Source organism: Ovis aries, chromosome 22, assembly GCF_016772045.2.
Source record: "Ovis aries strain OAR_USU_Benz2616 breed Rambouillet chromosome 22, ARS-UI_Ramb_v3.0, whole genome shotgun sequence".
Lineage (NCBI taxonomy): Eukaryota > Metazoa > Chordata > Mammalia > Artiodactyla > Bovidae > Ovis > Ovis aries.
Window position 1 is genome coordinate 23,500,886 of NC_056075.1, and position 14,406 is coordinate 23,515,291.

The 14,406-nt window shown below is 39.8% G+C and overlaps 1 protein-coding gene and 1 pseudogene across 9 annotated transcripts in view; both read right to left on the reverse strand.

Moving 5' to 3' along the window:
- Nucleotides 1–14,406, reverse strand: part of NT5C2 (5'-nucleotidase, cytosolic II) — a 149,517-nt gene that overhangs the window by 74,154 nt on the left and 60,957 nt on the right. The gene's annotated exons all lie outside the window — the stretch shown is intronic.
- Nucleotides 13,084–13,886, reverse strand: LOC132658447 (non-POU domain-containing octamer-binding protein-like; annotated as a pseudogene).

A 14,406-nucleotide genomic window follows, 5' to 3' on the forward strand; every position in this document is an offset into this window, starting at 1 on the left:
AAAGACTGAACTAGAAGAAGAAATAAACTAAAAGATTTAATCTCATTAGAATAAACATTTAAAGCGAGGTAAGCAGGTAAATGTCTTTACTGTATTTTAACTATAGGCCCTGTTATAGGTTTTGCTTCTATTTACAGAAGTTTTCATCGGTAAATAGTTTTAAATAAGGATGAAAAATAACCTTTTAGAGTTAAATCTTTATTAACATTTTATTAAAGTACCAATAGGGCTTCCCTGGTGGCTCGGAGGGTTAAGCATCTGCCTGCAAAGCGGGAGACCTGGGTTTGACCCCTGGGTCGGGAAGATTCCTTGAAGAAGGAAATGGCAACCCACTCCAGTACTCTTGCCTGGAAAATCCCATGGACGGAGAAACCTGGGGGCTATGGTCCATGGGGTCACAAAGAGTCAGACACGACTGAGAGACCTCACTTTCATCTTTCTTTCTTTCAAAGTACCAATATTTGTGAAAACATCTGCATTCTAACTTATTCCCAATTTCGAAAATGCTAACACTGTTTACATTGTCAATTTTTAAATAAGTCATCTTTGTAGCTTCTGAAAATAATTTATTGAAGCAAAATTCACATAACAAAACAAAGTTTATAGTGAATAAGTCAATGGCATTTGGTATGCTCATAGTATAGTTCAACCACCACCTCTACCGAGTTTCAAAATATTTTTATCACTCCAGAGTAAAACCCCTTACTCAGGGATTCCCTGGTGGTCCAGTGGCTAAAACTCCTCATGCCCAATCCAGGGGGCCTGGGTTCAAGCCCTGGTCATGGAATTAGATATCCCACATGCTACACACAACAAAGATATAAGATTCCACGTGCCACAACTAAGAACTGGTGCAGCCAAATAAATATGAAAAAATAAATCTTACCTGGTAAGCAGTTTCCCCCCATCCCTCCTACCCCCTGGCCACTACCAATCCCAGTTCTCTTTGGGTTGATCTATTCTGGATGTATTATATAAGCAGAATCATATAATACGTGAGCTTTTGTGTCTGGCTTCCTTCACTTAGCATGTTTTCTAGATTCATCCATGTTGTACCATGTTTCAGATACTTCTTTCCTTTTTATGGCTGAATAAGAAATATTCCACCATTTGTATGTACCACAATTTGTTTATCCATCCATCCATCAATAGACATTTGGACTCTTTCCACCTTTTAGCTACTGTGAACAATACTGCTATGAACACGTATGAACAATGCATTTACTTGAGTACTAGTTTTCAGTTCTTTTGGATATATATTTAGGTCTGTAATGTTTCTGAAGTAATCAAAACTTCCAAACCCTTTAGGTAACTGTGGTACTGGCTAATACTAGTTAGGTAACTGTGATACTGGCTAGTACTAGTCAAGGGACTTCCCTGGCAGTCCAGTGGTTAAGACTCCATGCTTCCACTGCAGGGTTCACAGGTTCGATTCCTGGTTGGGGAACTAGGATTCTGCATACCACAGGAGTGGCCAAAAAGAAAAGACTCTAGTTAAAAACTAGTTTTAAAAACTAGTTTAAAACTACATTTTAAGACTCCTCTATTCCAAAAAGCCTTTGACTGTGTGGATCAGAATAAACTGGAAAATTCTGAAGGAGATGGGAATACGAGACCACCTCACCTGGCTCTTGAGAAACCTATATGCAGGTCAGGAAGCCAACAGTTAGAACTGGACATGGAACAACAGACTGGTTCCAAATAGGAAAAGGAGTACGTCAAGGCTGTATACTGTCACCCTGCTTATTTAACTTCTATGCAGAGTACATCATGAGAAACGCTGGGTTGGATGAAGCACAAGCTGGAATCAAGATTGCTGGGAGAAATATCAATAACCTCAGATATACAGATGACACCACCCTATGGCAGAAAATGAAGAGGAACTAAAGAGCCTCTTGATGAAAGTGAAAGAGGGGAGTGAAAAAGTTGGCTTTTCAACATTCAGAAAACGAAGATCATGGCATCCAGTCCCATCACTTCATGGGAAACAGATGGGGAAACAGTGGAAACAGTGGCTGACTTTTGTTTTTGGGCTCCAAAATCACTGCAGATGGTGATTGTAGCCATGAAATTAAAAGACGCTTACTCCTTGGAAGGAAAGTTATGACCAACCTAGACAGCATATTAAAAAGTAGAGACATTACTTTGTCAACAAAGGTCCGTCTAGTCAAGGCTATGGTTTTTCCAGTGGTCATGTATGGATGTGAGAGTTGGACTATAAAGAAAGCTGAGTGCCGCAGAATTGATGCTTTTGAACTGTGGTGTTGGAGAAGACTCTTGAGAGTCCCTTGGACTGCAAGGAGATCCAACCAGTCCATCCTAAAGGAGATCAGTCCTGGGTGTTCATTGGAAGGACTGATGTTGAAGCTAAAACTCCAATACTTAGGCCACCTGATGCGAAGAGCTGACTCATTTGAAGACCCTGATGCTGGGAAAGATTGAGGGCAGGAGGAGAAGGGGACGACAGAGGATGAGATTGTTGGATGACATCACTGCCTCTATGGACATGGGTTTGGGTAGACTCCAGGAGTTGCTGATGGACAGGGAGGCCTGGCGTGCTACAGTTCATGGGGTCGCAAAGAGTCGGACACAACTGAGCAACTGAACTGAACTGAACAAGGTAAAATGTATACTGTATGGCATCCAATTAAAAATTAGTAGCATGCTAAGAAAAAGGAAAATATGATACATAGTGAGAAGAAAAATTAACTGACAAACACACAAATGATAGAATAGTCAAAGCCACTAAGTTGTTGTTATTAGTCTGTGTGATAAGTGGCTTCATTGCAACTCTTTGCAACCCTAAGGACTATAGTCTACCAGGCTCCTCTGTCCATGAGGATTCTCCAGGCAAGAACACTGGAGTGTGTTGCCATTTCCTTCTCCAATGCATGAAAGTCCCCATACCAGTCAGAATGGCCATCATTTAAAAGTATACAAATAACAAATGTTGGAGAGGGTGTGGAGAAAAGGGAGCCCTTCTACACTGTTGGGAGGAATGTAAACTAGTGCAGCCAGCATGGAAAACAGTATGGAGGTTCCTTAAAAAACTAAAAATAGAGTATTCCCTGGCAGTCCAATGGTTGGGACTCCAACCTTTCAATGTCAAGGGCACAGACAGGTTCAGTCCCTGGCTGGGGAGCTAAGATCCTATGCCACGTGGCACAGCCAAAAAAATTAATTAATGAAAAGGTTCATTTAAAGAAAGAAAGTCCATCCTCTAGCCTGAGGTTTAAAAACAAACAACTAAAAACAGAGTTGCCATAAGATCCAGCGATCCCACTCCTGGGCACATATCCAGGTAAAACTATGTAATTTGAAAAGATACATGCACCCTGATGTTCATAGCAGCAGTATTCAAAATAGCCAAAACATAGAAGCAACCTAAATGTCCATCGACAAATGACTAGATAAAGAAAATGTTGTGTGTGTGTGTGTGTATAAAATGGGACGTTGTTATTGCTGTTTAGTTGCTAAGATCTGTACAACTCTTTTGCGACCCCACGGGCTGTAGCCCACCAGGCTCCTCTATCCATGGGATTTTCTAGGCAAGATACTGGAGTGGGTTGCCATTTCCTTCTTCAAGGAATCTCCACAACCCAGTAATCGAACCCACATCTCTTGCATTGGCAGGAGGATTCTTTATCACTGAGGCACCAGGGAAGCCCATTTCACAAGCTAGCAAGGTTATCCTCAGAGTCTTTCAAGGTAGGCTTCAGCAACATGTGAACCAAGAACTTTCAGATATACAAGCTGGGTTTCAAAGGGACAGAGGAACCAGGGATCAAACCGCCAACATTTGCTGGATCACGGAGAAAGCAAGGGACTTCCAGAAAAACATCAACTTCTGTTTCACTGACTATGCTAAAGCCTTTGACTGTTGGATCACAACAAACTGTGGAAAATTCTTAAAGAGATGGGAGTTCCAGACCTCCTCACCTGTCTCCTGAGAAACTTGTATGTGGGTCAAGAAGCTACTTGAAAACCGGACACGGAACAACAGACTGGTTCAAAACTGGAAAGGTGTATGACAAGGCTGTATATTGTCACCCTGCTTGTTTAACTTCTAAGAAGAGTACATCATGCAAAATGCTAGGCTGGGTGAATCAAAAGCTGGAATCAAAATTGCTGGGAAAAACATCAACAACCTCAGATATGCAGATGATACCCCTACTGGCAGAAAGTGAAGAGGAACTAAAGAGCCTCTATGAAGGTGAAAGAGGAGACTGAAACAGCTGGCTTGAAACTCAACAGTCAAATCTATAAGGAAATAGCATTTGTTCACAGACCTCAGTAAAGTGAGGATATGATAGATAAACAATAAATCAACTTACTGTTAGGTTGGCATTACATGTCATGTTCTGAACATTATGGTTTATATGTATATGAGTGATACAAAAATATTTCATTCCCTTTGGAAATTTAAATATTGACTCTTTGTTTATATATTCCACTTGTCTCTCTTCATGGCTAACAGAGGACATAAATGAAACAAAATTTTATTTTCATATTGTGTTTCCATTAAAGTGTTTTCTATCATTCTTTAGGTGGGAAGGGGGAGATAAGCTACAGTCAGGGGGAAAACATTTGCAGTTCAGTTCAGTCGCTCAGTCATGTCTGACTCTTTGCGACCCCATGGACTACCGCATGCCAGGCTTCACTGTCATCCATCACCAACTTCCTGCTCAAACTCATGTCCATTGAGTCGGTGATGCCGTCCAACAATCTCATCCTCTGTCGTCCCCTTCTCCTCCTGCCTTCAATCTTTTCAGCATCAGGGTCTTTTCCAATGAGTCAGTTCTTCTCATCAGGTGGCCAAAGTATTAGTTTCAGCATTAGTCCTTCCAAAGAATATTCAGGACTGATTTCCTTTAGGATTGACTGGTTTGATCTCCTTGTAGTCCAAGGGACTCTGAAGAGTCTTCTCCAATACCACGGTTCAAAAGCATCAATTCTTCAGCACTCAGCCGTCTTTATGGTCCAACTCTTACAGCATGAGCCCTCATGCTGCAACTACTGAAGCCTGAGTGCCCTAAGGCCCATTGCTTCACAGCAAGAGAAGCCATCATAATGAGAAGCCTGCAACCACAACTGGAGAGCAGCCCCAGCTCTGCAACAAGAGAAACCCTGCACAGCAACCAAGACCCAGCACAGTCAAAAAATTAATTAAATCATTAAAAACAACAACACACAATAAGACAAAGAATCTAATTATCAAAATACAGGTAAAATACTTGAACAGACACTTCATCATAAAAGATATACAGATGTCAAATAAGCACAAGAAATGATACTCAACATCATTTATCATCAAGGAAATGCAAATTATAACCATAATGAGATTCTACTACATGCCTATTACAACATCTAAAATTAAAAAGACTGACCAGGGACTTCCCTCGTGATCCAGGGGTTAGGACTCTGTGATTCCATTGCAAGGGGCACGGGGTTCAATCCCTGGTCAGGGGACTAAGATCCTGCATGCCATACAGTGTGGCCAAAACAAACAAAAAAAAGATTAACCATGCCAAATTTAATGAGGATATAGAACAACTAGAACTCTAATACATGGCTGGTGAGAACTTAAAAAAAAAACAAAAAAAAAAAGGGACAAGCACTTTGGAAAACAATTTGCCGTTTCTTTTTTGTTGTTTTTCTATTTTGGCCATGCGGCATAGCTGGTAGGATTTCAGTCCCCTGACCAGGGACTCAACAAGACTCACAGCAGCTAAAGCCTAGAATCTTAACCTCTAGGCCACCAGAGAACTCCCAGCATTTCTTTTAAACATACCTACTCTAGGTCCCAATCTTTCTACTCCTAAGTAACTGTCCAAGAGAAATGAAAGCATACATCCATATATGCCTGTACATGAATATTCATAGCAGCTTTGTTTGTAATAGTCAGAAAGTGAAAACAACCCAAACATCTATGAACAGGTGAATGGATACATATGGTCTTTTATCCACACAATGGAATACAATTAGGCAATAAAAAAGAAAGAACTATTGATACACAACATGAATTAATCTCAAAATTATGCTGCGTGAAAGAAGATAAAAAATTGAGTGCACACTATATGGTTTTGTTTATATAAAATTCTAGAAAAAGCCAACTAATCTACAGTGATAGAAAGCAGATCAGTGGCTGCCTGGAGTGAGGAATGAGGTGGAAGGGCCCGAGGAAACTTTTGGGTGTGATATGTTCATTACCTCAGCTATGATGACTGTCTCATGGCTATACACATGTCAAAATTTATTGTATACTCTAAATATATACAGTTTGTTGTATTTATACCTCAATAAAACTGTTTTTAAAAAGGCAGGCTTTTCTTTCCCTCCTTCCTTACAAATTAGAAGTAGTAATTATACTAACAAAAGAGTTCCTCCATATATTTTAATTTCTTTTTTCTATTACTTTCTTCAAACTATTTGTAGGAAAAATTCAAAGCACCTTCTTGGATCATTCAAGGACTAAACAAAACACATTTTATTTTAAAAAGTCAAGTTACAAAGTCTCAGCAAAGGTAACATAAAAGTTTATTCAACAAAAAACATAAAAATAAATGATTAACCATAAAATCATTAATATGAAATAAAATCTGCCGTGAAGTCTATACAGTTTTGTGAAGGCTAAGGGGTGAGATTTTCTTAAATCATCTTCAAAAAGCTCCTTACTTAATAGTTTTCCTATGATCTTATCTAACACACGTGTTACTGTAACGTAAGTGTTACTGTAACAGACTTTTGGACTCTATTCACAGAGCCAGCCTATCTAATGCTGAACTATTTTTCATAGGAACAATAAAATTACAGATGATTATCATATGGCAAAAAAAAGAGTGCTCCAATAAATAGGTAAACATTTTGTTTGTCGCCTGTTTACAATGTCAAGCTTAAGAGTAGTTTTTTCAGTAAGGTACAGCAGTGACTAATGTTGAATAAAAGGCTCAAATTTTAGTTCCTTTCAAGCAATAGTGGTACAGCTTATACTGAAACAGTACTTTGCTTCAATATAAAATATCCAGCCTGCAAAATAGTTGTATCTGAAGAGTAACAACTGAACTCTCAGGCATTCAAAATACTTTGGTATCACACTTTAAAAATATTTCCCAGGCAAAACATACATATTTATAGTTCCCTTCACCACCAGTACCACCCTCCCCCAAACAAGGGGAAACCAGCTGCCCCCAAAGCTCTAGGCAACTTCTGAAAACAGGAAGCAGAGTAACTGAAACGGCAGGGTAAGCCTTGTGAGTTATCTGCAGCCTGGTTAGCAAGGTCATTTTAACGTCTGTTTCAGGTCATGCCAGTAGCTAGCTCACCTGGAAAGAAGTGAGTAGCACTTCAATTCAGTATGTAGCACAGATCCATCAGGCAAAGTGTTTAATTCACACAGCAATTTGAACCAAATATTCATTTTTCAGTGGTCTAAGTGTTTCACTATAGGCAATATATAATGATAACAGTAATACGAACACTCAGTGTTCTACTAAATTTCACTGCAAATTATTTTGTGTTTGCAATATAAAATTAGGAATTTATAAGTTTTATAATCAACCATTCTCATTCTAACAATGAACACTGCTCTGAGACTTGAATGGAAAGGATACTTTTAAATGGCTTTTTCAAATTTCCTCACTTTAGCCTGAAATTTATTTTCAAAAACACAACTTTCATTGTATATTGCACTGTGCTCAGTTGTGTTCGACTCTTTGCAGCCCCATGGACTGCAGCCAGCCACGCTCCTCTGTCCACGGAGTTTTCCAGGCCAGAATACTGGAGTGGGGTGCATTTCCTACTCCAGGGGATCTTTCCAGTCTAGGAATCGAACCTGTGTCTCTTGTGTTGCCTGCTCACCTGCACTGGCAGGCGGACTCTTTATCATTAGTAACTGAATATTACACATATTAAACTACTATAGTTTACTATAGTAAATTGAAAAAGAAAAGTTAAAGCTATATTGTTCATATGTACGCCTGGTATCACACTAACATTTTACACATGACTCTTGATAATCCTAATCCTTGACAGATGAGCAGTAAAACCAAGAAAGTGTAGAGGTACATTAGTTGGTTACATCAGTATGTTGCCATCAAGGGACCCTTCTGTAACAAGACCACAAACCAATTTACTTATAAATACGGTCCCTGGAAAACAAGGGAAGCCAGATCCAAATTAATTTGTCTAATAATTTGTCTAATAATACCACTAAAAATCTAAATCACTGTTTATGTAGTTAATAGGGCCACCTCTAAATCAAAGAACAGCACTTTGAAATAAAATACAGCTTTGCAAGTATTCTTGTAACCTTTGTGTCTTCTAATCATAAAATACATGAAAGACAATAATCACATAATTTAAGATGAAGGAATATTAATTTCTCCCCAAAAGTAAGACTCCTTGGGTGGTGGTGGTGGTTTAGTTGCTAAGCCGTGTCCGACTCTTGTGACCCCACGGACTGTAGCCTGCCAGACTCCTCTGTCCATGGGATTCTTCAGGCAAGAATACTGGAGTGGGCTGCCAACTCCTTCTCCAGTAAGACTCCTTAAAAGTATGTTATGTATAAATGTTAAATGTTTCATTAACTCCTATCTTTTTAGTTTATAAGGAAGAGTTTTTTGCTCATTTTTCATTCACAGTTCTTTATATCATTTGCCCATATTTTACATTTGTGTAAAAGACTAAGTTTACACATCAAGTGATACAGATGGCTAACAAATTCCAACTAATAAAATCTCATTTACCTATCCACACATATCACTAGCTATTCTCTTACCCTATTTTATTTTTCTTTTTTGAAGATTGACACTTCTAGATTTAACATATTTGACAGTTTTGTACTGCCAAGTCATTTTCTCTAAAATGCAAGCTCCCCTAGACTAAGGCTTGTTTTGTTCACTGCTGTAGCCTCAGTTCCCTGAAATGCAGACTTGAAATACACAGGCAGAAATAAACTCTTATACCTCTACATTTGGAGCATTTCGCTTTCAGAAGCTAATTTGTGTTCACCTGAAAATGCAAGAATGTTACACAGGTTCCTTTTAATGCTCTAAATCACTCTTCATGAAATACTCTTAGTTCAGAAACACATAAAATTCTTAGTTTGATTACTATAGTATTTTGCTAACATTTCGACAGCAGGCCTTGGAACAAAAGGTTCCCTGTTCTCTGATGGAAAACAACAAAACTGAGAAGAAATCTTGTCAAATGAGAAATGTACTACCTGTTGCCAGGACAATTTGTTTTTCTTCTTCAAGCAACAACATGCTCCGATCTCTAGTTTGAAACCGTAACTAAAAATGTGAATGCATTGCATGTGTTCCTAAACTTCCAAAAATAGACCAAAAAAGACCTGAATTTTATGTTATCCTCAACACTTTACAGCTGCTACTCCTAGAATTCCATTACCTCTGCCACATTACACAGAATTCATCCATATAATGAAGGTTGCTTTCAACTGAATGTTCTGAGTAATACCAGACCTTCAACAATAACATAGTTGTTGACAGAAAGGAACAAGAGAGCATGTAAAGAAAGCATTTTAAATGACTGCTTGAGAATATGTAGTACAGCAGCCCCCTAACCCTTATCCAAGAGGGGATATGTTCTGAGACCTCCAGTGGATGCCTGAAACTGGATCGTATGGAATGCCATATAAGCTATGTTTTCCCCTATACATATATACCTACAATAAAGTTTAACTTACAAATTAGGCACATCAAGAGGCATGTTAACCACAATAACTAATAATAAAACAATTCCAACAATACAACTGTAACAAAAGTTATATGAACATGGTCTCTCACTCAATATCTTCCTCTACCGTACTCATACTTCTTCTGGTGATGACATAGGATGACAAAATGCCTAAGTAATGAGATGCACAGTGTTAGCTAGGCTACTCTTGATCTTCTGATGATACATCAGGAGGATTATTCTGAATTACTGGGCCATAAGGAGGTCAATGATTGGGGATCCCAGACAGGACGGTGCAAGATTTCACCACATTACTCAGAATGGCACACTCACATTACCAAATCTAAAACTTATGAATTGTTTATTTCTGGAACGTAATATTTTCTGGCTGTGACTGCAGGTAACTGAAACTGTGGAAAGCAAAACTGTGGATGAGGGGGGACCACCATATGACTTTTATTTCTTCAAAACACTGCTATAATTAGCTAAGGTCAAAAGCATAAAGGTAACAGCTGAACTGTGTTTGCATTCAGCTAACATATAATACTTTGCAATGGATGATTTAGTAATGATTCATGAATATCCTTTTAAAAAGCTGATGGGGACTTTCCTGATGGTCCAGTGGTCAGGAATCTGCCTTGTGGTGCAGCGGGTACAGGTTTAATCCCTGTTCCGGGAATGAAGATCCCATGTGCTGCAGGGCAACTAGGCCTAAGAGGAGCAGCTACTGAGCCTGAGCACTCTGGAGCCTGGGCACCGCAATAATCACTACGATAGTTCTACTTTTTTATTATATACATTCATATATATGGCTTAGTTCACTTATTTGATGAAAATTCGGAGATATGGGACTTCCCTGGGAGTCTAGTGGTTAAGATCAGCCTTCCAATGCAGGGGACACAGATTCAACCGCTAGTCTGTGGAGACCCCACATGCAGCAGAGCAACTGAGCCTATGCGCCACAGTTACTGAAGCCCATGCTCCCTGGGAAACGGCAACCCACTCCAGTGTTCCTGCCTGGAGAATCCAGGGATGGGGGAGCCTGGTGGGCTGCCATCTATGGGGTCGCACAGAGTCGGACACGACTGAAGCGACTTAGCAGCAGCAGCCGCAGCATGCTCCCTAGAGCTGGTGCTCCGCAACAAGTGAAGCCACTGCAATGAGTAGCCGTCAGGCAGCAAGGAAGACCCAATGCAGCCAAAAAAATAAACAATTTTTTTTAAATTCAGAGCTATGTATAAATTCAATGTTTTAGTAATGCTAACATAATATTAGCTAACTTCCCCAGTGGCTCAGAAGTAAAGATTCACCTGCCAATGCAGGAGACATGGGTTCGATCCCTGAGTGGGGAAGATCCTTAGGAAAAAGAAACGGCAACCCACTCCTGTACTCTCGCCTGGGAAATCCCACAGACAGAGGAGCCTGGCAGGCTACAGTCCATGAGGTCACAAAAGAGTTGGACACAACTTAGCAACTAAACAACAATAAAACATTTATTTAGTGCTCACTTTTTTTTCATGTATTAGTCTAAGCTCTATACATATTTTATCTGACTTCTCACAACAACCATATGAATTAGGTACCATTATCTTCATTATGCGAAGAAGAAAACAGCATAGAGAAGTTAAATAATTTGACCAAGATTATAGAAACAAACTTGTAGTAAGGAGTGCAGATTCTGGAGCCATTCTGACCAAGCTTAAAACTTGGTTCAAATGCTTATTAGTTCTGAAACTGAGCAAATTATACAATCACCTCAGTTTTTTTCTACTCCAAAATGGTTAGTTTGAACAAGGATTTAATGCATCAATAAGTGCAACATACTAAGAACAGTGGCTCGCACACAGTGCATGATAAATTATACTTATAGTACTAGAGACCACAATGTTTCATACTTATGACTTCTGCACAATGTAATAAATACTTTATGTTTGAAGGAATGTTATAGTAGGTTTCTACTTTTAGAGTCCAAACTTCAGAGTGCCAATTAAATGCCAAAGGCTATACAATTTCACACATTTTTTCATGTCAATCTAAGTATCCTAAATATAACCTACTGTCTATCGGTTTCTTTCTTTCCTGAAAGCTCTCAATTCCTCCTAGGATTACTTCATCAAACCTATTGCAAAAGTCAATAATTTAAGGCTAAGAATACAGCATTCACTGATTTCAGATTTGTGAAAGATTCCAATGTTATATCTTCATGTTATTTACAGCAAGATATCATGCTGAAACTCCTAAAAACACATCTTAAAATGTTCACAATTGTCATACAGAATAATTGAGCTGTTTCAACCTCTACACATTTAGCACGGTTCAGATAATGCAAAATTTTCACAATTTAGTGCATAACAAAAGCCATGCAGTCTTTAGAATTTGCAGAGTAATTTCATAACAAACACAATGGCAGAAAAAGAATGTGTAACACAAATGCTAATTGAACACATTAAAGCAGAAAAAATAACATCTAAGCCTAAATATAAAAAAAGCAAAACCATATAACTTTTAAAAAATAAAAAATGATGAAAAGCCTTATGACATCAAGGTGGAGAAGACTTTCTTGGATGATAAACACAAACCATAAAGAAAAAAATGGACAAATTTGACTAGGTTAAAATTTATAGTTTATACCTGCCAAAAACATTTGGTCTGAATTTAAATACCCAAGGAAATGATCAGACAAATCCAAATTGAGGGACATTCTATAAAACAACTGACCTAGACTCTTCAAATATCACCAATATTATGAAAACAAACAAAAATCTGGGGCTCTGTTGTGGATTAAAGGTAACTAAAGGGACATGGTAACTAATGCAACTCATGATCGTGAACCAGGGATGGGGCTGAAGAATAACTATAAACGTCATTATTGGGACAACTGAGAAATTTTTAATACGCACTGTATGAGAGAGAGACAGAGACAGTGCACTAAGTCGTGTCCGACTCTTGTGACCCCATGGACTGTAGCCTGCCAGGCTCCTCTATCTACGCAATTCTCCAGGCAAGAATACTGGAGTGGGTTGTCATTTCCTTCTCCAGGGGATCTTCCTGACCCAGAAATCGAACCCAGGTCTCCAGCATTGCAGGCAGATTCTTTACCGACTTGAGGGGGGGGGGGGGCGGGGGAGGGGGTGTAAGAACAAGAAAGCAAACAGAACAGGGTGGACAGAGTGGAATGATTAAGATTAATGGGGCTCTAACTGGATCCATTTTGCCATGGCTCCCTGGCCCTCGCAGGCTCTCAACAATCACACGAGATTTTCGGAATGCACCACACAGAATTGATTAGTGAAAGAATATACCACATAGAGCTGATTTGTTAAATATCACCCCTCCCTTACCCTCTGCCTCCAACATACTCCCTAGAGTACTACAAGCAGGGAAGACCTAAACTATTGGGAGGAATCCCTAACACTTTTCCAGAGTAGAATTCAGCTAAGTCCAAAAAGGGTCCTTCTTTTAAGAGTTCTGGGAAACTAGACACTGCAATTTTATTAGTATTGGCGACGTTTGTTTGGAGCAAATTCAGCTCCAGGAGCTGCACGGTTGAATGCAGGAGGGGTTCCACCAATTGCTCCAATTCCTCCCATTGTAGCAGCCTGGCCAAAACGTTCAGTTGTTGGTGGGGTCAATCCCAAGGCTCCATCTGGCACCATAGTGGCTGGTCCTGGAGGAGCTGGGGTGCCAGCTGGCCCAGGAGCAGGGGGCATGGCACCTCTGTTGCTTATGCCCATAGCACCTCCCACAGCCATCTGACCCATCCATATCTCTTGCTCTGTCGCATCAGGGAAGGTTCCCTCGAATCCTTCCTGCTGTCGTGGCATCATTTCCTCTTGTTGCCGCCATATCTCTTCCTCACGGCATCTGCGCTCCTCCTCCTGCCTGAGCTCCAGCTGCTTTCGTTTTTGCATTTCTTGATTGTGCAGCTCTTCCATCCTCCGAAGTTCTTTTTGACGCCTCATCAAATCCTGCCTCATTAGCATGACCTGGTGCTCATGGCGAGCAGCCTCCATCTCCATCTTCTCACGAGCTTCCTTGATGTCTCGGTCCACTTGGTCCTGCTGCTGCTTTTCCACCTCAGTAAGTGCCTTCCAGCGCATGGCATACTCATACTCAAAGGAGCCAGACTGTGCAAATCTGGGTGGCTGTTCTCACTCTTTGTGAATACTGTATATTAGATTATATTGCATTATATTGTATTAGAGTATATTGTATTCATATTAAATGTGATAATTATACTGTAGGTTTACAGGCCAAATTGCTTTTAGGATATTTAAGGATTAATATATCTTTTGCGAGACGAAGTGCCATGATGTCTATAACTTACTTTTAAACGGTTTAGAGAAAAAAATCTGTATATGAAAGAAAACAAACATGGCAGTGTTAACAACTGGTGAATCCAGGTGAAAGGTGTAAGTGTATTCACTGCACTTTTCTGTAGGGCTGAAATTTTTCAAATAAAAAGTTGGAATAAAAATGTAAAACTTAAAAAGAACTAAAACTTGGGCTTCCCAGGTGTCTCAGTGGCAAAGAATCTGCCTGCTGATGCAGGACATATGCTGATCAGGGAAGACCCCACATACGGCAGCGTGACTAAGTCAGTGCGCCACAGCTACTGAGTCAGAACTATCGAGCCCAGGAGCCCCGCGCAGCCACTGAGCCCGTGTGACGCAACTCCTGAAGCCCGCATGCCCCAGAGCCTGTGCTCGG